Source organism: Somniosus microcephalus, chromosome 12 (genome assembly GCF_052327205.1).
Source record: "Somniosus microcephalus isolate GS21.2 chromosome 12, FLI_Smic_1.0, whole genome shotgun sequence".
NCBI classification, from domain to species: Eukaryota; Metazoa; Chordata; class Chondrichthyes; order Squaliformes; family Somniosidae; genus Somniosus; species Somniosus microcephalus.
The window spans coordinates 159,319,581-159,344,282 of record NC_140998.1 but is presented as its reverse complement, the minus strand read 5'-3'; the positions used below and the strand labels follow the sequence as shown (position 1 = coordinate 159,344,282).

The 24,702-nt window shown below is 60.5% G+C and overlaps 2 long non-coding RNA genes across 2 annotated transcripts; both read right to left on the bottom strand.

Moving 5' to 3' along the window:
* Positions 1–8,054: 8,054 nt before the first annotated feature.
* LOC147109629 (uncharacterized) lies at positions 8,055–9,390 on the bottom strand. Its single transcript, XR_015080438.1, has 2 exons — positions 9,307–9,390; positions 8,055–9,216 (listed from the first exon to the last, which is right to left on the bottom strand). It is a non-coding gene; the product is annotated as an uncharacterized LOC147109629 (long non-coding RNA).
* A 9,974-nt stretch (positions 9,391–19,364) lies between these two features.
* On the bottom strand, positions 19,365–20,700 carry LOC147109628 (uncharacterized). The gene is made up of 2 exons (XR_015080437.1): positions 20,617–20,700; positions 19,365–20,526 (listed from the first exon to the last, which is right to left on the bottom strand). It is a non-coding gene; the product is annotated as an uncharacterized LOC147109628 (long non-coding RNA).
* Between the last annotated feature and the right edge of the window lie 4,002 nt (positions 20,701–24,702).

Here is a 24,702-nt window from a genome sequence, read left to right as displayed (position 1 = left end):
TGCGCGGAGGGGTTTCCTGTACGGGCTGCTCTTGCACACCTTCCACTTTGCCATCTTCGCCTGCCGTCCGGACACGCCGTGGCGTGCCGTTTTACCTCCGGACGGAGGCGGAGGTCCCCAATGGGGGGCTCTCTATGCGGGAGTCCTCCCCTGTTCTATCGGGGATTTGGCCTGGAGGGTGTTGCACAGAGCAGTTCCGTGCAATAGATTTTTAAGTAGGTTTACGGACTCCCAGACCGCTTGTTTGTTTTGCGGTCTGGAGGAGTCCGTTTTTCACGTGTACACGGGGTGTGAGAGGTTGCAGCCCCTCTTTCACTATTTGAAGGGGCTGCTCCTCAAATTTTGGTTGCACTTCAGTCCCACGCTCTTGATCTACGGTCACCCGGTGCGGAGGGGAGCGGCCAGGTCGGAGGACCTCCTCGTGGGCCTGCTCCTGGGCCTGGCCAAGAAAGCCATCAATTGGTCCAGGCAGCGGGCGGCCGAGGGGGTCGTCCGGCCGGATTGCCTCCCTCTCTTCCGCGGCCATGTTCGCGGCCGGGTGGCCCTGGAGATGGAGCACGCGGTGTCCGCCGGCGAGCTCGAGCTCTTTCGTGACCGGTGGGCGCCGCGGGGGCTGGAGTGCGTAATCGACCTAAGAGGCCAAATTTTAATTTGATTAATCGGGTTATTTAAAGGGTTTATTTGTTTAAGGGTTTATTTTTTTGGGTGTATACAAAAAAGAGGTGATTAAAAACTAACAGGGTTAGGAACAATTAACACCAGAGACTAGGAACAATTAACACAGGAGACTGACAAGTGAAGGTGCTCAGTCTGTTCCTTGCTGCCTGTGGAGCAGGTTGTGCTGTTGCTGTTCCTGCTGCGGGTGCTTTGGAGGTGGTGGTTGCCTTGGCCTGGGAGTGGAGAGGAAGGAGTGACCCCAGGCCACCACTACCAGCAACCAACTTCAACTACAGAGGTGCCTGGAGAGGGAGGAGTAGAGGACAGAGGAGGAGGCCAGCTTCACAACTACAGGAGGCCTTCCATCACTGCCTCCCAACTTGGCCTCCAGCCCAGGAGAGGGAGAGAGGGGAGAGAATACCATTCAGCTACAACTCGGAAGGAGGGGAGGAGCTGCTGCAACTTTCAAACATCTGCAGGTGGGTGTCTTTGTGCACTCCCCTAAAGACTTTGCATTGTAGGCGGGGGGAGGAAGGAAGACGGGCCGGAAGCCTGGCCTGGGTTGGCTGGAGCCTGCCCAGGTGAAGCTTGTTTTCCTCTACACCGAGAAGACCTGGTGTGGGCTGAGCCTGGGCTTTTTCCAGCCTGCCCAGGTGAAGACGTCTTCTCCCCCTGCCCGAAGAGCTGCTTAAAGACTTTGTATTTCCATCGGGGGAGTGCACCCAGCCGACGCCCACCCACCGACCAACACCTTAAGTGGGGACCCTGCCTTTGCGGCCCCCCCCCTCCTTCCCATCCCCCTCTTTCTCTCTCCTTGTCCTCTCTCTGCCTCTCCAAAAGGCACCTCTTTTTCTTATTTTTTTCTAATTACCCATTGAGCAGAGGGAAGGAAGGGCCCCCCTCCCAATTAATACCATCAAGGGGAGAGGCGGGCCAGTTAATTTACACTCCCTCTGCTCTGGGAAAACATAATAACCGAGGCCATTAACACCTTCAGGCCTGTGACTTTTGGGGTGTGTGTGGCTCTTTTATAAGATCCACCCCACTATGGCATCTACATCCGCGGCGGCGACGGGGCCGGCGAGAACTTATGCGGCGGCGGCGGCCAAAGCCTCGCCGCTCCCGCTGCTGCCGCTGCCCCGTCGCCGTTCCGCTTGATGACCATCAAGCTCGGGGTGAAGAGCTACACCCACCCCGACATGACTATTGAGGCGTGCGTCAAGGCTATGGCCGGGGTTGTCGGCCCTCCGGCCATAGTCGCCGCCTCAAAAATGTATGGGAAGGCTGTCTTCTTCCTGCAGTCCGAGCGGGCGGTGGCCCTGGCCATCGCTCAGGGGCTCACCGTGGGCGGGACTTTCCTGCCGGTGGACCCGCTGGAGGCCACCGCGCAGAGGGTCGTTCTGTCGAACGTCCCGCCCTATATCACCGGTGAGCTCCTCCTCCCCCACCTACGTCAACTCGGGGAGGTGAGGTCGGGCATTTCCCCGATCCCGCTCGGGCTCCGGGAAGGCAGCCTTCGCCATGTCTTCTCCTTCCGGCGCCAAGCCTTTGTTCAGCTGGCGCGGGAGGGGGAGACGGACGGGGCTTTCACGGTCCTCCACGGGGGGACCCCGTACCGCGTCTTTTGGACCACGGACGGCGTGCGGTGCCACGCCTGTAGGGAGGTGGGGCACGTGCGGAAAAACTGCCCCGCCTCCAAGGCCGCCAAGTCATCCGGCGCGGCCAAGGCTGGCGCCGCCGCCGCTCCTCCCTCCGGGTCTAGCCGCGCTCCCTCCCGAACAAAAGCTAACGGGGCGCGGTCGTCGTCGGAGGCAATCGTCGTCCAGGCCTCCGACGGGGGGGAGGAGGGATGTCCGGTCGGAAAAAAGGCGCTGGGGAAGAGCAAACACCGTAGGGTGGGTCCCCCCGAGGAGGGCGTACCCTTTGATATGGACCCCCTGACGCCCGAGAGCATCGCGGCGCTGATAGTGGAGTGCGGAGCGGGGCGGGACCCCGTGCCTGAGCCCGTGGCCGTGACCGCCGAGGCGGGACCGCCGGAACCTGTGGCCGGGCTTGGGTCCGGGGGACCCAAAGAACTCGCTCCTCTGGAGGGAGCAGGGGAGGCCCCTGAAGACATGGAGGCCTCCCTTTACCCCTCCGCGCTCAAGCGAAGGCGCGACTCCCGGGACGAGGGGGGGGACAGGGAGGTGGAAGGCCCCTCCGGTCAGGGGGAGTCGTCGCCCGCCGCGGGCACTGCGCCCCACCCCACCGCTAACACTACTACGGGTGAACGGCAGGGGTCGCCTGTCCCTGGGGAAGCTGAGGCAGAAGCGTCTGCCCGGCTCATGCCTCCCGGGGATGGGGACGAGACCCTGCCCGTGGGGGGGGTCGCGGGACGACCCGCGGCGGGGACGGATCCTTTGTCGGTGGCGTTACCCCTCGACGGGTCGGGCGGCCAGGGGACCGGGCCGGGCGAGTCGTCCGACGATGAGCTCGCCCAGAGCGGCCCGGACCTTTCCCAGGTGCTGCTCGACTTCGTCGAGGTTTGTGGCAAATTTACCCCGTCTGCTGGGTTGGAGGCCGGTGGCGTGGCGGAGGGGGATCCTCCGTCTGTGTCTCCGGCGCCGGGCGACTTGGAGACGATCGGGTATGCGTGTTCTCCCGTCTCTCCGGTCTCTCCGGTCGTTCCGGCGCCTGGGGCGGAGGGGGTCTCTGGGCCGCCGCCGCCTTCTGGCCCGGCCCCCCTAAAGGAGCCCGGGGGGGAATCCTCCGCTACCGATCCTGGGGGTGGGATCGGGGCGGTGGCGGGGCCGGCTGTCGCGGCCGGGCCGCCCGACGCGCACTGCGTGGCGGACGGTTCGGCCGCCGGTGGCGACCCCCCGGAGGAGGACGGGGACTCGGTGGTGGGGGCGGAGGAAGACTTAGAGTCCATCGCCGACGAGGCGATGGATGACCTCGCGCCCCTCGCCGGGCCCCCCCTCATTCTTATTCCCATCAGGGAGCTCCGGGATTTTGTGGCCACGAGCCAGGGTCGCCGCAGGACCCAGCAGGCCCTCGACAGATGGTCGGGGCTGGCGCTGCTCGTCGGGTCGGCCCGCGTCGCCTACAAGACCATGGGTGCGGACGCGGGCGTGAGCCCGTCCGAGCTGTGTCGGTTCCGAGCATTCCTCACCGGGCTGCTAAGGGAGTGGCGGTCGACTAGCGGCCGCCCTCCCTTCCCCCGTTAGGTTTAAGTAGGGGTTGGTTGTGCTTCTGTAATGAAGATAACCATAGCCAGCCTCAACGTCAACGGCAGCAGGGAGGCTAGCCGCAGATTTAATAACTTTTCGGTCCTTCGGGACGGGAAGTATGCGGTGTGCTTCCTGCAAGAAACCCACACCGTTCCGGGAGACGAGGCTACGTGGCTCCTGGAGTGGCAAGGAGGGGTCAACATGAGTCACCTCTCCAGTGTTTCCAGTGGGGTGGCTATCTTGTTGGCCCCGCATTTTCAGCCGGAGATCTTGGGGGTCAAGGAGCTCGTGCCGGGCCGCTTGCTCCAGGTCACTGTTCGCCTGGGGGGCGTGCCGTTCCATCTAGTGAACGTGTACGCCCCTCGGGCCGGTGCGCAGCAAGCGCGCTTCTTTGAAGAAGTGTCCACTCTTTTGGGCTCCGTCGACGCGGGCGAGTGCGTCGTCCTCGGGGGGGATTTTAATTGTACCCTCGAGGCGAGGGACCGCACGGGTACCCAGCCGAGCCCGGCGTCGGTGGGGAAGTTGAGGGACCTGGTCGGGTCCCTCGACTTGGTGGACGTCTGGCGTAATCTTCATCCCGACTCCAGCGCCTTCACTTTTGTGAGGTCTGGGGGAGGAGCGTCCAGGATCGACCGCCTCTACATTTCCCGGGCGTACGTCTCCTGCGTTCCGGCGGCTTCCGTGCGGCCGGTGCCGTGCACGGACCACCACCTGGTGTGGGCGGAGCTCGTGCCGCCGCGCGCCGGGGGGCGGTCCGCGTACTGGCACTTTAACAACCTGCTGCTGGAGGACGCGCGGTTCCGGGATTCGTTCGGTCTTTTCTGGGCCGGCTGGAGAAGGAAGCGGGGGGGCTTCCCCTCCTTGAGGCTATGGTGGGATGTGGGCAAGGCTCACATCCGTCTCTTCTGTCAGGAGTACGCAAAGGGGTCGACCAAGAGGCGGGAGGCCCGGGTCGGGCAGTTGGAGAAGGAGGTGCTCGACCTGGAGTCCCGTCTCGGTCAAGCCGCCGAGGACCCGGCCCTGCGGCTGGCGTACGAAGAGAAGAAGGGCGCGCTGAAGGACCTGCGGCTCGTCGGGTCCCGAGGCGCGTACGTGAGGTCGCGGATCCAGTTCCTGCGGGACCTGGACCGCGGCTCCCCCTTCTTCTACTCGCTGGAAAAAAGACGGGGGGTCCGTAAGCAGCTTTTGGAGCTGCTGGCCGACGACGGATCTCCGGTCTCGGATCCGGAGGGAATCCGCGCGGAGACCCGCGCCTATTACGGGGCTCTGTTCTCTCCGGATCCGTCCAGCGAGGACGCGCGCGGAGTTTTGTGGGAGGACCTGCCGAAGGTCGGCCTGGAGGGCGCCGAAAAACTGGACGCTCCTCTGAGTTTGGAGGAGCTGTCCGGCGCCCTCCGCCAGCTCTCCAGGGGGAAGTCCCCGGGGCTGGACGGGCTGACCGTGGAGTTCCACAGGGCGTTCTGGGGCGTCCTGGGGGGCGACTACGTGCGGGTCCTGGGGGAATGTCTGGCGACCGGGGAGATGCCCCTCTCGTGGCGCAGGGCGGTGATCGTCCTGCTGCCTAAGAGGGGTGATCTCCGCCTCCTCAAGAACTGGCGCCCGGTCTCCCTCCTCAGCACGGATTACAAAATCTTTGCCAGGGCCATGTCTGTTCGCCTTGGCGCCGTGCTGGCCCGCATGATCCATCCCGACCAGTCCTACACGGTCCCGGGCCGGACCGTTCACGATAACATCCATCTGGTCCGGGACCTGGTCCACCATTCCCAGAGGGCTGGTCTGTCGGTCGCCTTCCTTTCCCTGGATCAGGAGAAGGCGTTCGACAGGGTGGATCACGAGTATCTTTTCGGGACTCTGCGCGCTTTCGGGTTCGGGACGCATTTCGTCGCCCGGATCCGACTTCTGTACGCTGCCGCGGAGTGTCTGATTAAAGTTAACGGGTCCTTGACGGCGCCCCTTCGCTTCGGGAGGGGGGTGCGTCAGGGATGCCCCATGTCCGGCCAGTTATATGCCATTTGCGTGGAGCCTTTCCTGCGCCTCTTGCGGAAGAGGTTGGCGGGATTGGCTCTGCGAGGGCCGGGCGTGGAGGTGGTCCTCTCGGCTTACGCCGATGACGTGCTCCTCGTGGTCACGGATCCCGTTGACTTGCGGAGGATGCGGGAATGCCAGCAGATTTACTCGGACGCATCCTCCGCCAGGATCAACTGGGGGAAATGTTCTGGACTCCTGGTGGGTCAGTGGCAGGTGGACTCTCTGCCGGAGGAGTTCGGGCCCTTCGCCTGGAGCACCACGCACCTCCTCTACTTGGGAGTCTACCTCAGCCCGGCCGAGGACGCCTGGCCGGCGAACTGGCACGAGCTGGAGGCCAAAGTCACCGCTCGCTTAGGACGCTGGACAGGATTGCTCCGAGTGTTGTCCTACAGGGGTCGGGCGTTGGTCATAAACCAACTGGTGGCCGCCATGTTGTGGTACCGGTTGGTTACTCTGATCCCCCCCCCTGCGTTTGTCGCCAAGATACAGAAGAAGCTCGTCGACTTCTTCTGGAACAACAGGATGCACTGGGTCGCTGCCGCGGTTCTGAGTCTCCCGCTTAGGGAGGGCGGTCAGGCGCTGGTGTGCCTTCGCACCCAGGCTGCGACTTTCCGTCTTCAGACGCTGCAGAGATACCTGTACGTCGAGAATCCTCCAAGATGGTGTGCGCTGGCGACGCATTTCTTCCGCCAGCTGCACGGCCTCAATTACGACACGCAGCTCCTGTTTCTGAAAGTGGGCGGCAGGCGTGCCAGCCTGCAGGAGCTGCCTGTCTTTTACCAGGAACTGCTATGGGTTTGGAACTCCGTCGCCTCCAGGCAGAGCTCTCCCCCGTCAGGAGCGGCGGCTGTCCTCCGGGAGCCGCTGTTCAGGAATCCGCACCTCCACGTCCGCGAGTTCGGGTGGCTGGCGGAGCGCAGGGCTGTGCCTGGCAGGGTGACTAGAGTCGGGGACCTACTCGATGGCGGGGGAGCGGGCTGGATGGCGCCAGAGGAGCTGGCGCGACGCATGTCGTGGGACAACGTCCGGCTCGCGGTCAGCGCCATCGGGGCGGTGAAAGCGATGTTGCCCCCCGACGCCACGAGGTGTGTCGAGGCGGCTCGGGCGCGTGGGGAGATCCCGTCCGAGCTTACTCCCGTTCGGACGGAATTCCTTATCGGCGCCTCGCCCCGAAACTCCCCTCGGGGATCGGTGCCTCACAACTTGAGCCGTCTCGAGGAAATACCCTCCGTGCTTTTTCATTCTGCGCGGAGGGGTTTCCTGTACGGGCTGCTCTTGCACACCTTCCACTTTGCCATCTTCGCCTGCCGTCCGGACACGCCGTGGCGTGCCGTTTTACCTCCGGACGGAGACGGAGGTCCCCAATGGGGGTCTCTCTATGCGGGAGTCCTCCCTTGTTCTATCGGGGACTTGGCCTGGAGGGTGTTGCACAGGGCAGTTCCGTGCAATAGATTTTTAAATAGGTTCACGGACTCCCAGACCGCCTGTTTGTTTTGCGGTCTGGAGGAGTCCGTGTTCCACGTATATATGGGGTGTGAGAGGTTGCAGCCCCTCTTCCATTTTTTGAAGGGGCTGCTCCTCAAATTTTGGTTGCACTTCAGTCCCACGCTCCTGATCTACGGTCACCCCGTGCGGAGGGGAGCGGGCAGGTTGGAGGACCTCCTCGTGGGCCTGCTCCTGGGCCTGGCCAAGAAAGCCATTAATCGGTCCAGGCAGCGGGCGGTCGAGGGGGTCGTCCGGCCTGATTGCCTCCCGCCCTTCCGCGGCCATGTTCGCGCCCGGGTGGCCCTGGAGATGGAGCACGCGGTCTCCGCCGGCACGCTCGAGCAATTTCGTGACCGGTGGGCGCCGCGGGGACTGGAGTGCATAATAGGTCCAAATGACCAAATTTTAATTTAATTTCTGATTTCTGATTTGAGTTCTTAAAAGTTACTGGATTTTTAGTTGTTTTTGATTTAACACAAGAGGAGAGACTAGGAACAATTAACACAGGAGACTGACAAGTGAAGGTGCCATCTAGAGGTTACAAAAAGGAACTGACTGGCACCCTCACAGGACCCCCTCCCCAAGGAACGGCTCCTGACGTTCCAAACACAGGGCTCGAGAGAGAGACAAACAGGGCTCGAGAGGCACAGGACACGAAAGACACTGGGCGCTAAGACACTGGGCGCTAAGACACAGGACAATGATTTAAATGAACATAGAGCAAATACTTAAATTCTCTAAACTTCTGAATTAGTGGTATGGATAACCAAGTGGGGAAAAGACTTAAAGGCTTAAGCTAGATCAATCCGAAGTCACACGTGTAAAACAGAGGCAGCCACACACCCTCCAGGGCATTTAGAACCAAGTCAAAAAACTGAAAGTCTGTTTTAGTGCACATGGCGAATCTTCTTAGCTACTCAAGCAATGATATCTTCCATTCCAACTTTTCACAAACTACAGATGTTCAGAAATCTAAAGACGAAATCATCCTCTTCATCCACTAGCGGCAGGGACATGTCGTAGCAATCATATGACCAAAATCTTTATAAGCAACAGAGTCATCATTCTCCAAAGTTAACACGCTCAATGGATTATATTCCGAAGGGATCCAAGAAGGGCGAAGACTCGAGAATTTAACTTGTCCAAGAGAGCTTGAGAATTCAATTGTCCAGGAGAACTCGAGAATGTCTTATCCAGTAGAGCTCAAAAGTTTCATTTGCCCAGAAGAATAACAAAACACAACAGGGTCTTCTTCCTAGGGAACTCGAGAATTAAACACAGAAACACAGGGGGGAGTCATTTGCCCCCGAGAGCTTGAAAACTTAATTTGCCCAGGAGAACTTGAACACTTAATTTGCCCAGGAAGCTTGAGAATTTACTTGGGATTTAACGCAGAAGGCCCAGGAAAAGCTTGAAAGTTTAACACAGTAATGGTCCAGTAGCCTTGAAAGTTCACTTGAATTTAACATAGGAGACCTGAAAGTTCTCGAAAATTCTAACACAGTAGAGACTCAGGAAGCTTGAAAATTTACTTGGGATTTAACACAGAAGGCCCAGGAAGCTTGAGAATTTACTTGGGGGTCTAACAGTAGAGGCCCAAGAGACTTGAAAATTTACTTGGGGTTTAACACAATAGAGGCCCAGGAAGCTTGAGAGCTTTACCTGGGGGTCTAACAGTAGAGGCCCAAGAAACTTGAGAGATCAACTTGAAAATATAACAAAGGCCCAGAAAACTTGAAAGTTTGCTCAAAATTCTAACACAATGAAGGTCCAAGAGACTTGAGAGTTCACCTGGGGGGTCTAACACAATAGAGGCCCAGGAGACTTGAGAGTTCACCTGGGGGTCTAAATACAGTAACAGCCCAGGAGACTCAAATTTTACTTGAAAGTTTAACACTATGAAGGCCCAGGAGACTCGAAAGTTCACACAAAAATTTAAACACAGGAGACTTGAAATTTTAACACAGTGGGGGGTCTTACTCCTAGGAGACTCAAAAAATTGCCCAAGAGAACTGGACGCTCCTCTGAGTTTGGAGGAGCTGTCCGGCGCCCTCCACCAGCTCTCTAGGGGGAAGTCCCCGGGGCTGGACGGGCTGACCGTGGAGTTCCACAGGGCGTTCTGGGGCGTCCTGGGGGGCGACTACGTGCGGGTCCTGGGGGAATGTCTGGCGACCGGGGAGATGCCCCTCTCGTGGCGCAGGGCGGTGATCGTCCTGCTGCCTAAGAGGGGTGATCTCCGCCTCCTCAAGAACTGGCGCCCGGTCTCCCTCCTCAGCACGGATTACAAAATCTTTGCCAGGGCCATGTCTGTTCGCCTTGGCGCCGTGCTGGCCCGCATGATCCATCCCGACCAGTCCTACACGGTCCCGGGCCGGACCATTCACGATAACATCCATCTGGTCCGGGACCTGGTCCACCATTCCCAGAGGGCTGGTCTGTCGGTCGCCTTCCTTTCCCTGGATCAGGAGAAGGCGTTCGACAGGGTGGATCACGAGTATCTTTTCGGGACTCTGCGCGCTTTCGGGTTCGGGACGCATTTCGTCGCCCGGATCCGACTTCTGTACGCTGCCGCGGAGTGTCTGATTAAAGTTAACGGGTCCTTGACGGCGCCCCTTCGCTTCGGGAGGGGGGTGCGTCAGGGATGCCCCATGTCCGGCCAGTTATATGCCATTTGCGTGGAGCCTTTCCTGCGCCTCTTGCGGAAGAGGTTGGCGGGATTGGCTCTGCGAGGGCCGGGCGTGGAGGTGGTCCTCTCGGCTTACGCCGATGACGTGCTCCTCGTGGTCACGGATCCCGTTGACTTGCGGAGGATGCGGGAATGCCAGCAGATTTACTCGGACGCATCCTCCGCCAGGATCAACTGGGGGAAATGTTCTGGACTCCTGGTGGGTCAGTGGCAGGTGGACTCTCTGCCGGAGGAGTTCGGGCCCTTCGCCTGGAGCACCACGCACCTCCTCTACTTGGGAGTCTACCTCAGCCCGGCCGAGGACGCCTGGCCGGCGAACTGGCACGAGCTGGAGGCCAAAGTCACCGCTCGCTTAGGACGCTGGACAGGATTGCTCCGAGTGTTGTCCTACAGGGGTCGGGCGTTGGTCATAAACCAACTGGTGGCCGCCATGTTGTGGTACCGGTTGGTTACTCTGATCCCCCCCCCTGCGTTTGTCGCCAAGATACAGAAGAAGCTCGTCGACTTCTTCTGGAACAACAGGATGCACTGGGTCGCTGCCGCGGTTCTGAGTCTCCCGCTTAGGGAGGGCGGTCAGGCGCTGGTGTGCCTTCGCACCCAGGCTGCGACTTTCCGTCTTCGGACGCTGCAGAGATACCTGTACGTCGAGAATCCTCCGAGATGGTGTGCGCTGGCGACGCATTTCTTCCGCCAGCTGCACGGCCTCAATTACGACACGCAGCTCCTGTTTGTGAAAGTGGGCGGCAGGCGTGCCAGCCTGCGGGAGCTGCCTGTCTTTTACCAGGAACTGCTATGGGTTTGGAACTCCGTCGCCTCCAGGCGGAGCTCTCCCCCGTCAGGAGCGGCGGCTGTCCTCCGGGAGCCGCTGTTCAGGAATCCGCACCTCCACGTCCGCGAGTTCGGGTGGCTGGCGGAGCGCAGGGCTGTGCCTGGCAGGGTGACTAGAGTCGGGGACCTACTCGATGGCGGAGGAGCGGGCTGGATGGCGCCAGAGGAGCTGGCGCGACGCATGTCGTGGGTCGACGTCCGGCTCGCGGTCGATGCCATCGGGGCGGTGAAAGCGATGTTGCCCCCCGGCGCCACGAGGTGCGTCGAGGCGGCTCGGGCACGTGGGGAGATCCCGTCCGAGCTTACTCCCGTTCGGATGGAATTCCTTATCGGCGCCTTGCCCCGAGACTCCCCTCGGGGATCGGCGCCTCACAACTTGAGCCGTCTCGAGGAAATACCCTCCGTGCTTTTTCATTCTGCGCGGAGGGGTTTCCTGTACGGGCTGCTCTTGCACACCTTCCACTTTGCCATCTTCGCCTGCCGTCCGGACACGCCGTGGCGTGCCGTTTTACCTCCGGACGGAGGCGGAGGTCCCCAATGGGGGGCTCTCTATGCGGGAGTCCTCCCCTGTTCTATCGGGGATTTGGCCTGGAGGGTGTTGCACAGAGCAGTTCCGTGCAATAGATTTTTAAGTAGGTTTACGGACTCCCAGACCGCTTGTTTGTTTTGCGGTCTGGAGGAGTCCGTTTTTCACGTGTACACGGGGTGTGAGAGGTTGCAGCCCCTCTTTCACTATTTGAAGGGGCTGCTCCTCAAATTTTGGTTGCACTTCAGTCCCACGCTCTTGATCTACGGTCACCCGGTGCGGAGGGGAGCGGCCAGGTCGGAGGACCTCCTCGTGGGCCTGCTCCTGGGCCTGGCCAAGAAAGCCATCAATTGGTCCAGGCAGCGGGCGGCCGAGGGGGTCGTCCGGCCGGATTGCCTCCCTCTCTTCCGCGGCCATGTTCGCGGCCGGGTGGCCCTGGAGATGGAGCACGCGGTGTCCGCCGGCGAGCTCGAGCTCTTTCGTGACCGGTGGGCGCCGCGGGGGCTGGAGTGCGTAATCGACCTAAGAGGCCAAATTTTAATTTGATTAATCGGGTTATTTAAAGGGTTTATTTGTTTAAGGGTTTATTTTTTTGGGTGTATACAAAAAAGAGGTGATTAAAAACTAACAGGGTTAGGAACAATTAACACCAGAGACTAGGAACAATTAACACAGGAGACTGACAAGTGAAGGTGCTCAGTCTGTTCCTTGCTGCCTGTGGAGCAGGTTGTGCTGTTGCTGTTCCTGCTGCGGGTGCTTTGGAGGTGGTGGTTGCCTTGGCCTGGGAGTGGAGAGGAAGGAGTGACCCCAGGCCACCACTACCAGCAACCAACTTCAACTACAGAGGTGCCTGGAGAGGGAGGAGTAGAGGACAGAGGAGGAGGCCAGCTTCACAACTACAGGAGGCCTTCCATCACTGCCTCCCAACTTGGCCTCCAGCCCAGGAGAGGGAGAGAGGGGAGAGAATACCATTCAGCTACAACTCGGAAGGAGGGGAGGAGCTGCTGCAACTTTCAAACATCTGCAGGTGGGTGTCTTTGTGCACTCCCCTAAAGACTTTGCATTGTAGGCGGGGGGAGGAAGGAAGACGGGCCGGAAGCCTGGCCTGGGTTGGCTGGAGCCTGCCCAGGTGAAGCTTGTTTTCCTCTACACCGAGAAGACCTGGTGTGGGCTGAGCCTGGGCTTTTTCCAGCCTGCCCAGGTGAAGACGTCTTCTCCCCCTGCCCGAAGAGCTGCTTAAAGACTTTGTATTTCCATCGGGGGAGTGCACCCAGCCGACGCCCACCCACCGACCAACACCTTAAGTGGGGACCCTGCCTTTGCGGCCCCCCCCCTCCTTCCCATCCCCCTCTTTCTCTCTCCTTGTCCTCTCTCTGCCTCTCCAAAAGGCACCTCTTTTTCTTATTTTTTTCTAATTACCCATTGAGCAGAGGGAAGGAAGGGCCCCCCTCCCAATTAATACCATCAAGGGGAGAGGCGGGCCAGTTAATTTACACTCCCTCTGCTCTGGGAAAACATAATAACCGAGGCCATTAACACCTTCAGGCCTGTGACTTTTGGGGTGTGTGTGGCTCTTTTATAAGATCCACCCCACTATGGCATCTACATCCGCGGCGGCGACGGGGCCGGCGAGAACTTATGCGGCGGCGGCGGCCAAAGCCTCGCCGCTCCCGCTGCTGCCGCTGCCCCGTCGCCGTTCCGCTTGATGACCATCAAGCTCGGGGTGAAGAGCTACACCCACCCCGACATGACTATTGAGGCGTGCGTCAAGGCTATGGCCGGGGTTGTCGGCCCTCCGGCCATAGTCGCCGCCTCAAAAATGTATGGGAAGGCTGTCTTCTTCCTGCAGTCCGAGCGGGCGGTGGCCCTGGCCATCGCTCAGGGGCTCACCGTGGGCGGGACTTTCCTGCCGGTGGACCCGCTGGAGGCCACCGCGCAGAGGGTCGTTCTGTCGAACGTCCCGCCCTATATCACCGGTGAGCTCCTCCTCCCCCACCTACGTCAACTCGGGGAGGTGAGGTCGGGCATTTCCCCGATCCCGCTCGGGCTCCGGGAAGGCAGCCTTCGCCATGTCTTCTCCTTCCGGCGCCAAGCCTTTGTTCAGCTGGCGCGGGAGGGGGAGACGGACGGGGCTTTCACGGTCCTCCACGGGGGGACCCCGTACCGCGTCTTTTGGACCACGGACGGCGTGCGGTGCCACGCCTGTAGGGAGGTGGGGCACGTGCGGAAAAACTGCCCCGCCTCCAAGGCCGCCAAGTCATCCGGCGCGGCCAAGGCTGGCGCCGCCGCCGCTCCTCCCTCCGGGTCTAGCCGCGCTCCCTCCCGAACAAAAGCTAACGGGGCGCGGTCGTCGTCGGAGGCAATCGTCGTCCAGGCCTCCGACGGGGGGGAGGAGGGATGTCCGGTCGGAAAAAAGGCGCTGGGGAAGAGCAAACACCGTAGGGTGGGTCCCCCCGAGGAGGGCGTACCCTTTGATATGGACCCCCTGACGCCCGAGAGCATCGCGGCGCTGATAGTGGAGTGCGGAGCGGGGCGGGACCCCGTGCCTGAGCCCGTGGCCGTGACCGCCGAGGCGGGACCGCCGGAACCTGTGGCCGGGCTTGGGTCCGGGGGACCCAAAGAACTCGCTCCTCTGGAGGGAGCAGGGGAGGCCCCTGAAGACATGGAGGCCTCCCTTTACCCCTCCGCGCTCAAGCGAAGGCGCGACTCCCGGGACGAGGGGGGGGACAGGGAGGTGGAAGGCCCCTCCGGTCAGGGGGAGTCGTCGCCCGCCGCGGGCACTGCGCCCCACCCCACCGCTAACACTACTACGGGTGAACGGCAGGGGTCGCCTGTCCCTGGGGAAGCTGAGGCAGAAGCGTCTGCCCGGCTCATGCCTCCCGGGGATGGGGACGAGACCCTGCCCGTGGGGGGGGTCGCGGGACGACCCGCGGCGGGGACGGATCCTTTGTCGGTGGCGTTACCCCTCGACGGGTCGGGCGGCCAGGGGACCGGGCCGGGCGAGTCGTCCGACGATGAGCTCGCCCAGAGCGGCCCGGACCTTTCCCAGGTGCTGCTCGACTTCGTCGAGGTTTGTGGCAAATTTACCCCGTCTGCTGGGTTGGAGGCCGGTGGCGTGGCGGAGGGGGATCCTCCGTCTGTGTCTCCGGCGCCGGGCGACTTGGAGACGATCGGGTATGCGTGTTCTCCCGTCTCTCCGGTCTCTCCGGTCGTTCCGGCGCCTGGGGCGGAGGGGGTCTCTGGGCCGCCGCCGCCTTCTGGCCCGGCCCCCCTAAAGGAGCCCGGGGGGGAATCCTCCGCTACCGATCCTGGGGGTGGGATCGGGGCGGTGGCGGGGCCGGCTGTCGCGGCCGGGCCGCCCGACGCGCACTGCGTGGCGGACGGTTCGGCCGCCGGTGGCGACCCCCCGGAGGAGGACGGGGACTCGGTGGTGGGGGCGGAGGAAGACTTAGAGTCCATCGCCGACGAGGCGATGGATGACCTCGCGCCCCTCGCCGGGCCCCCCCTCATTCTTATTCCCATCAGGGAGCTCCGGGATTTTGTGGCCACGAGCCAGGGTCGCCGCAGGACCCAGCAGGCCCTCGACAGATGGTCGGGGCTGGCGCTGCTCGTCGGGTCGGCCCGCGTCGCCTACAAGACCATGGGTGCGGACGCGGGCGTGAGCCCGTCCGAGCTGTGTCGGTTCCGAGCATTCCTCACCGGGCTGCTAAGGGAGTGGCGGTCGACTAGCGGCCGCCCTCCCTTCCCCCGTTAGGTTTAAGTAGGGGTTGGTTGTGCTTCTGTAATGAAGATAACCATAGCCAGCCTCAACGTCAACGGCAGCAGGGAGGCTAGCCGCAGATTTAATAACTTTTCGGTCCTTCGGGACGGGAAGTATGCGGTGTGCTTCCTGCAAGAAACCCACACCGTTCCGGGAGACGAGGCTACGTGGCTCCTGGAGTGGCAAGGAGGGGTCAACATGAGTCACCTCTCCAGTGTTTCCAGTGGGGTGGCTATCTTGTTGGCCCCGCATTTTCAGCCGGAGATCTTGGGGGTCAAGGAGCTCGTGCCGGGCCGCTTGCTCCAGGTCACTGTTCGCCTGGGGGGCGTGCCGTTCCATCTAGTGAACGTGTACGCCCCTCGGGCCGGTGCGCAGCAAGCGCGCTTCTTTGAAGAAGTGTCCACTCTTTTGGGCTCCGTCGACGCGGGCGAGTGCGTCGTCCTCGGGGGGGATTTTAATTGTACCCTCGAGGCGAGGGACCGCACGGGTACCCAGCCGAGCCCGGCGTCGGTGGGGAAGTTGAGGGACCTGGTCGGGTCCCTCGACTTGGTGGACGTCTGGCGTAATCTTCATCCCGACTCCAGCGCCTTCACTTTTGTGAGGTCTGGGGGAGGAGCGTCCAGGATCGACCGCCTCTACATTTCCCGGGCGTACGTCTCCTGCGTTCCGGCGGCTTCCGTGCGGCCGGTGCCGTGCACGGACCACCACCTGGTGTGGGCGGAGCTCGTGCCGCCGCGCGCCGGGGGGCGGTCCGCGTACTGGCACTTTAACAACCTGCTGCTGGAGGACGCGCGGTTCCGGGATTCGTTCGGTCTTTTCTGGGCCGGCTGGAGAAGGAAGCGGGGGGGCTTCCCCTCCTTGAGGCTATGGTGGGATGTGGGCAAGGCTCACATCCGTCTCTTCTGTCAGGAGTACGCAAAGGGGTCGACCAAGAGGCGGGAGGCCCGGGTCGGGCAGTTGGAGAAGGAGGTGCTCGACCTGGAGTCCCGTCTCGGTCAAGCCGCCGAGGACCCGGCCCTGCGGCTGGCGTACGAAGAGAAGAAGGGCGCGCTGAAGGACCTGCGGCTCGTCGGGTCCCGAGGCGCGTACGTGAGGTCGCGGATCCAGTTCCTGCGGGACCTGGACCGCGGCTCCCCCTTCTTCTACTCGCTGGAAAAAAGACGGGGGGTCCGTAAGCAGCTTTTGGAGCTGCTGGCCGACGACGGATCTCCGGTCTCGGATCCGGAGGGAATCCGCGCGGAGACCCGCGCCTATTACGGGGCTCTGTTCTCTCCGGATCCGTCCAGCGAGGACGCGCGCGGAGTTTTGTGGGAGGACCTGCCGAAGGTCGGCCTGGAGGGCGCCGAAAAACTGGACGCTCCTCTGAGTTTGGAGGAGCTGTCCGGCGCCCTCCGCCAGCTCTCCAGGGGGAAGTCCCCGGGGCTGGACGGGCTGACCGTGGAGTTCCACAGGGCGTTCTGGGGCGTCCTGGGGGGCGACTACGTGCGGGTCCTGGGGGAATGTCTGGCGACCGGGGAGATGCCCCTCTCGTGGCGCAGGGCGGTGATCGTCCTGCTGCCTAAGAGGGGTGATCTCCGCCTCCTCAAGAACTGGCGCCCGGTCTCCCTCCTCAGCACGGATTACAAAATCTTTGCCAGGGCCATGTCTGTTCGCCTTGGCGCCGTGCTGGCCCGCATGATCCATCCCGACCAGTCCTACACGGTCCCGGGCCGGACCGTTCACGATAACATCCATCTGGTCCGGGACCTGGTCCACCATTCCCAGAGGGCTGGTCTGTCGGTCGCCTTCCTTTCCCTGGATCAGGAGAAGGCGTTCGACAGGGTGGATCACGAGTATCTTTTCGGGACTCTGCGCGCTTTCGGGTTCGGGACGCATTTCGTCGCCCGGATCCGACTTCTGTACGCTGCCGCGGAGTGTCTGATTAAAGTTAACGGGTCCTTGACGGCGCCCCTTCGCTTCGGGAGGGGGGTGCGTCAGGGATGCCCCATGTCCGGCCAGTTATATGCCATTTGCGTGGAGCCTTTCCTGCGCCTCTTGCGGAAGAGGTTGGCGGGATTGGCTCTGCGAGGGCCGGGCGTGGAGGTGGTCCTCTCGGCTTACGCCGATGACGTGCTCCTCGTGGTCACGGATCCCGTTGACTTGCGGAGGATGCGGGAATGCCAGCAGATTTACTCGGACGCATCCTCCGCCAGGATCAACTGGGGGAAATGTTCTGGACTCCTGGTGGGTCAGTGGCAGGTGGACTCTCTGCCGGAGGAGTTCGGGCCCTTCGCCTGGAGCACCACGCACCTCCTCTACTTGGGAGTCTACCTCAGCCCGGCCGAGGACGCCTGGCCGGCGAACTGGCACGAGCTGGAGGCCAAATTCACCGCTCGCTTAGGACGCTGGACAGGATTGCTCCGAGTGTTGTCCTACAGGGGTCGGGCGTTGGTCATAAACCAACTGGTGGCCGCCATGTTGTGGTACCGGTTGGTTACTCTGATCCCCCCCCCTGCGTTTGTCGCCAAGATACAGAAGAAGCTCGTCGACTTCTTCTGGAACAACAGGATGCACTGGGTCGCTGCCGCGGTTCTGAGTCTCCCGCTTAGGGAGGGCGGTCAGGCGCTGGTGTGCCTTCGCACCCAGGCTGCGACTTTCCGTCTTCAGACGCTGCAGAGATACCTGTACGTCGAGAATCCTCCAAGATGGTGTGCGCTGGCGACGCATTTCTTCCGCCAGCTGCACGGCCTCAATTACGACACGCAGCTCCTGTTTCTGAAAGTGGGCGGCAGGCGTGCCAGCCTGCAGGAGCTGCCTGTCTTTTACCAGGAACTGCTATGGGTTTGGAACTCCGTCGCCTCCAGGCGGAGCTCTCCCCCGTCAGGAGCGGCGGCTGTCCTCCGGGAGCCGCTGTTCAGGAATCCGCACCTCCACGTCCGCGAGTTCGGGTGGCTGGCGGAGCGCAGGGCTGTGCCTGGCAGGGTGACTAGAGTCGGGGACCTACTCGATGGCGGGGGAGCGGGCTGGATGGCGCCAGAGGAGCTGGCGCGACGCATGTCGTGGGACAACGTCCGGCTCGCGGTCAGCGCCATCGGGGCGGTGAAAGCGATGTTGCCCCCCGACGCCACGAGGTGTGTCGAGGCGGCTCGGGCGCGTGGTGAGATCCCGTCCGAGCTTACTCCCGTTCGGACGGAATTCCTTATCGGCGCCTCGCCCCGAAACTCCCCTCGGGGATCGGTGCCTCACAACTTGAGCCGTCTCGAGGAAATACCCTCCGTGCTTTTTCATTCTGCGCGGAGGGGTTTCCTGTACGGGCTGCTCTTGCACACCTTCCACTTTGCCATCTTCGCCTGCCGTCCGGACACGCCGTGGCGTGCCGTTTTACCTCCGGACGGAGACGGAGGTCCCCAATGGGGGTCTCTCTATGCGGGAGTTCTCCCTTGTTCTATCGGGGACTTGGCCTGGAGGGTGTTGCACAGGGCAGTTCCGTGCAATAGATTTTTAAATAGGTTCACGGACTCCCAGACCGCCTGTTTGTTTTGCGGTCTGGAGGAGTCCGTGTTCCACGTATATATGGGGTGTGAGAGGTTGCAGCCCCTCTTCCATTTTTTGAAGGGGCTGCTCCTCAAATTTTGGTTGCACTTCAGTCCCACGCTCCTGATCTACGGTCACCCCGTGCGGAGGGGAGCGGGCAGGTTGGAGGACCTCCTCGTGGGCCTGCTCCTGGGCCTGGCCAAGAAAGCCATTAATCGGTCCAGGCAGCGGGCGGTCGAGGGGGTCGTCCGGCCTGATTGCCTCCCGCCCTTCCGCGGCCATGTTCGCGCCCGGGTGGCCCTGGAGATGGAGCACGCGGTCTCCGCCGGCACGCTCGAGCAATTTCGTGACCGGTGGGCGCCGCGGGGACTGGAGTGCATAATAGGTCCAAATGACCAAATTTTAATTTAATTTCTGATTTCTGATTTGAGTTCTTAAAAGTTACTGGATTTTTAGTTGTTTTTGATTTAACACAAGAGGAGAGACTAGGAACAATTAACACAGGAGACTGACAAGTGAAGGTGCCATCTAGAGGTTACAAAAAGGAACTGACTGGCACCCTCACAGGACCCCCTCCCCAAGGAACGGCTCCTGACGTTCCAAACACAGGGCTCGAGAGAGAGACAAACAGGGCTCGAGAGGCACAGGACACGAAAGACACTGGGCGCTAAGACACTGGGCGCTAAGACACAGGACAATGATTTAAATGAACATAGAGCAAATACTTAAATTCTCTAAACTTCTGAATTAGTGGTATGGATAACCAAGTGGGGAAAAGACTTAAAGGCTTAAGCTAGATCAATCCGAAGTCACACGTGTAAAACAGAGGCAGCCACACACCCTCCAGGGCATTTAGAACCAAGTCAAAAAACTGAAAGTCTGTTTTAGTGCACATGGCGAATCTTCTTAGCTACTCAAGCAATGATATCTTCCATTCCAACTTTTCACAAACTACAGATGTTCAGAAATCTAAAGACGAAATCATCCTCTTCATCCACTAGCGGCAGGGACATGTCGTAGCAATCATATGACCAAAATCTTTATAAGCAACAGAGTCATCATTCTCCAAAGTTAACACGCTCAATGGATTATATTCCGAAGGGATCCAAGAAGGGCGAAGACTCGAGAATTTAACTTGTCCAAGAGAGCTTGAGAATTCAATTGTCCAGGAGAACTCGAGAATGTCTTATCCAGTAGAGCTCAAAAGTTTCATTTGCCCAGAAGAATAACAAAACACAACAGGGTCTTCTTCCTAGGGAACTCGAGAATTAAACACAGAAACACAGGGGGGAGTCATTTGCCCCCGAGAGCTTGAAAACTTAATTTGCCCAGGAGAACTTGAACACTTAATTTGCCCAGGAAGCTTGAGAATTTACTTGGGATTTAACGCAGAAGGCCCAGGAAAAGCTTGAAAGTTTAACACAGTAATGGTCCAGTAGCCTTGAAAGTTCACTTGAATTTAACATAGGAGACCTGAAAGTTCTCGAAAATTCTAACACAGTAGAGACTCAGGAAGCTTGAAAATTTACTTGGGATTTAACACAGAAGGCCCAGGAAGCTTGAGAATTTACTTGGGGGTCTAACAGTAGAGGCCCAAGAGACTTGAAAATTTACTTGGGGTTTAACACAATAGAGGCCCAGGAAGCTTGAGAGCTTTACCTGGGGGTCTAACAGTAGAGGCCCAAGAAACTTGAGAGATCAACTTGAAAATATAACAAAGGCCCAGAAAACTTGAAAGTTTGCTCAAAATTCTAACACAATGAAGGTCCAAGAGACTTGAGAGTTCACCTGGGGGGTCTAACACAATAGAGGCCCAGGAGACTTGAGAGTTCACCTGGGGGTCTAAATACAGTAACAGCCCAGGAGACTCAAATTTTACTTGAAAGTTTAACACTATGAAGGCCCAGGAGACTCGAAAGTTCACACAAAAATTTAAACACAGGAGACTTGAAATTTTAACACAGTGGGGGGTCTTACTCCTAGGAGACTCAAAAAATTGCCCAAGAGAACTGGACGCTCCTCTGAGTTTGGAGGAGCTGTCCGGCGCCCTCCACCAGCTCTCTAGGGGGAAGTCCCCGGGGCTGGACGGGCTGACCGTGGAGTTCCACAGGGCGTTCTGGGGCGTCCTGGGGGGCGACTACGTGCGGGTCCTGGGGGAATGTCTGGCGACCGGGGAGATGCCCCTCTCGTGGCGCAGGGCGGTGATCGTCCTGCTGCCTAAGAGGGGTGATCTCCGCCTCCTCAAGAACTGGCGCCCGGTCTCCCTCCTCAGCACGGATTACAAAATCTTTGCCAGGGCCATGTCTGTTCGCCTTGGCGCCGTGCTGGCCCGCATGATCCATCCCGACCAGTCCTACATGGTCCCGGGCCGGACCATTCACGATAACATCCATCTGGTCCGGGACCTGGTCCACCATTCCCAGAGGGCTGGTCTGTCGGTCGCCTTCCTTTCCCTGGATCAGGAGAAGGCGTTCGACAGGGTGGATCACGAGTATCTTTTCGGGACTCTGCGCGCTTTCGGGTTCGGGACGCATTTTGTCGCCCGGATCCGACTTCTGTACGCTGCCGCGGAGTGTCTGATTAAAGTTAACGGGTCCTTGACGGCGCCCCTTCGCTTCGGGAGGGGGGTGCGTCAGGGATGCCCCATGTCCGGCCAGTTCTCTGCCATTTGCGTGGAGCCTTTCCTGCGCCTCTTGCGGAAGAGGTTGGCGGGATTGGCTCTGCGAGGGCCGGGCGTGGAGGTGGTCCTCTCGGCTTACGCCGATGACGTGCTCCTCGTGGTCACGGATCCCGTTGACTTGCGGAGGATGCGGGAATGCCAGCAGATTTACTCGGACGCATCCTCCGCCAGGATCAACTGGGGGAAATGTTCTGGACTCCTGGTGGGTCAGTGGCAGGTGGACTCTCTGCCGGAGGAGTTCGGGCCCTTCGCCTGGAGCACCACGCACCTCCTCTACTTGGGAGTCTACCTCAGCCCGGCCGAGGACGCCTGGCCGGCGAACTGGCACGAGCTGGAGGCCAAAGTCACCGCTCGCTTAGGACGCTGGACAGGATTGCTCCGAGTGTTGTCCTACAGGGGTCGGGCGTTGGTCATAAACCAACTGGTGGCCGCCATGTTGTGGTACCGGTTGGTTACTCTGATCCCCCCCCCTGCGTTTGTCGCCAAAATACAGAAGAAGCTCGTCGACTTCTTCTGGAACAACAGGATACACTGGGTCGCTGCCGCGGTTCTGAGTCTCCCGCTTAAGGAGGGCGGTCAGGCGTTGGTGTGCCTCCGCACCCAGGCTGCGACTTTCCGTCTTCGGACGCTGCAGAGATACCTGTACGTCGAGAATCCTCCAAGATGGTGTGCGCTGGCGACGTATTTTTTCCGCCAGCTGCACGGCCTCAATTACGACACGCAGCTCCTGTTTTTGGAGGTGAGCGGCAGGCGTGCCAGCCTGCGGGAGCTGCCTGTCTTTTACCAGGAACTACTATGGGTTTGGAACTCCGTCGCCTCCAGGCGGAGCTCTCCCCCGTCAGGAGCGGCGGCTGTCCTCCGGGAGCCGCTGTTCAGGAATCCGCACCTCCACGTCCGCGAGTTCGGGTGGCTGGCGGAGCGCAGGGCTGTGCCTGGCAGGGTGACTAGAGTCGGGGACCTACTCGATGGCGGAGGAGCGGGCTGGATGGCGCCAGAGGAGCTGGCGCGACGCATGTCGTGGGACGACGTCCGGCTCGCGGTCAATGCCATCGGGGCGGTGAAAGCGATGTTGCCCCCCGGCGCCACGAGGTGCGTCGAGGCGGCTCGGGCACGTGGGGAGATCCCGTCCGAGCTTACTCCCGTTCGGATGGAATTCCTTATCGGCGCCTTGCCCCGAGACTCCCCTCGGGGATCGGCGCCTCACAACTTGAGCCGTCTCGAGGAAATACCCTCCGTGCTTTTTCATTCTGTGCGGAGGGGTTTCCTGTACGGGCTGCTCTTGCACACCTTCCACTTTGCCATCTTCGCCTGCCGTCCGGACACGCCGTGGCGTGCCGTTTTACCTTCCGACGGAGGCGGAGGTCCCCAATGGGGGGCTCTCTATGCGGGAGTCTTCCCCTGTTCTATCGGGGACTTGGCCTGGAGGGTGTTGCACAGAGCAGTCCCGTGCAATAGGTTTTTTAAGCAGGTTCACGGACTCCCGGGCCGCCTGTTTGTTCTGCGGTCTGGAGGAGTCCGTGTTCCATGTGTATATCGAGTGTGGGAGGTTGCAGCCCCTCTTTCACTATTTGAAGGGGCTGCTCCTCAAATTTTGGTTGCACTTCAGTCCCACGCTCTTGATCTACGGTCACCCGGTGCAGAGGGGAGCGGCCAGGTCGGAGGACCTCCTCGTGGGCCTGCTCCTGGGCCTGGCCAAGAAAGCCATTAATTGGTCCAGGCAGCGGGCGGCCGAGGGGGTCGTCCGGCCGGATTGCCTCCCTCTCTTCCGCGGCCATGTTCGCGGCCGGGTGGCCCTGGAGATGGAGAACGCGGTGTCCGCCGGCGAGCTCGAGCTCTTTCGTGACCGGTGGGTGCCGCGGGGACTGGAGTGCGTAATCGATTTAAGAGGCCAAATTTTAATTTGATTAATCGGGTTATTTAAAGGGTTTATTTGTTTAAGGGTTTATTTTTGGGTTTGTTAAAAAAGAGGACAAGTGAAGGTGCTCAGTCTGTTCCTTGCTGCCTGTGGAGCAGGTTGTGCTGTTGCTGTTCCTGCTGCTTAGGAGGTGGTGGTTGCCTTGGCCTGGGAGTGGAGAGGAAGGAGTGACCCCAGGCCACCACTACCAGCAACCTAAAACCATCTACAGAGGTGCCTGGAGAGGGAGGAGTAGAGGACAGAGGAGGAGGCCAGTTTTACAACTACAGGAGGCCTTCCATCACTGCCTCCCAACTTGGCCTCCAGCCCAGGAGAGGGAGAGAGGGGAGAGAATACTACTCGGCTACAACTCGGAAGCAGGGGAGGAGCTGCTGCAACTTTCAAAACATCTGCAGGTGGGTGTCTTTGTGCACTCCCCTAAAGACTTTGCATTGTAGGCGGGGGGAGGAAGGAAGACGGGCCGGAAGCCTGGCCTGGGTTGGCTGGAGCCTGCCCAGGTGAAGCTTGTTTCTGCACGTCGAGAAGACCTGTGTGGGCTGAGCCTGGGCTTTTTCCAGCCTGCCCAGGTGAAGACGTCTTCTCCCCCTGCCCGAAGAGCTGCTTAAGACTTTGTATTTCCATCGGGGGAGTGCACCCAGCCGACGCCCACCCACCGACCAACACCTTAAGTGGAGACCCTGCCTTTGCGGCCCCCCCTCCTTCCCATCCCCCTCTTTCTCTCTCCTTGTCCTCTCTCTGCCTCTCCAAAAGGCACCTCTTAATTCTTTCCTAATTACCCATTGAGCAGAGGGAAGGAAGGGCCCTCTCCCAATTGACACCATTAAGGGGAGAGGCTGCCCAGTTAATTTACACTCCCTCTGCTCTGGGAAGACTTCTAAAAACCGAGGCCATTAACACCTTCAGGCCTGTGACTTTTGGGGTGTGTGTAGCTCTTTTTTAAGATCCACCCCACTATGGCATCTACATCCGCGGCGGCGACGGGGCCGGCGATAACATATGCGGCGGCGGCGGCCAAAGCCTCGGCCGCTCCCGCTGCTGCTGCTGCCCCGTCGCCGTTCCGCTTGATGACCATCAAGCTCGGGGTGAAGAGCTACACCCACCCCGACATGACTATTGAGGCGTGCGTGAAGGCTATGGCCGGGGTTGTCGGCCCTCCGGCCATAGTCGCCGCCTCAAAAATGTACGGGAAGGCTGTCTTCTTCCTGGAGTCCGAGCGGGCGGTGGCCCTGGCCATCGCCCAGGGGCTCACCGTGGGCGGGACTTTCCTGCCGGTGGACCCGCTGGAGGCCACCGCGCAGAGGGTCGTCTTGTCAAATGTCCCGCCCTATATCACCGGTGAGCTCCTCCTCCCCCACCTACGTCAACTCGGGGAGGTGAGGTCGGGGATTTCCCCGATCCCGCTCGGGCTCCGGGAA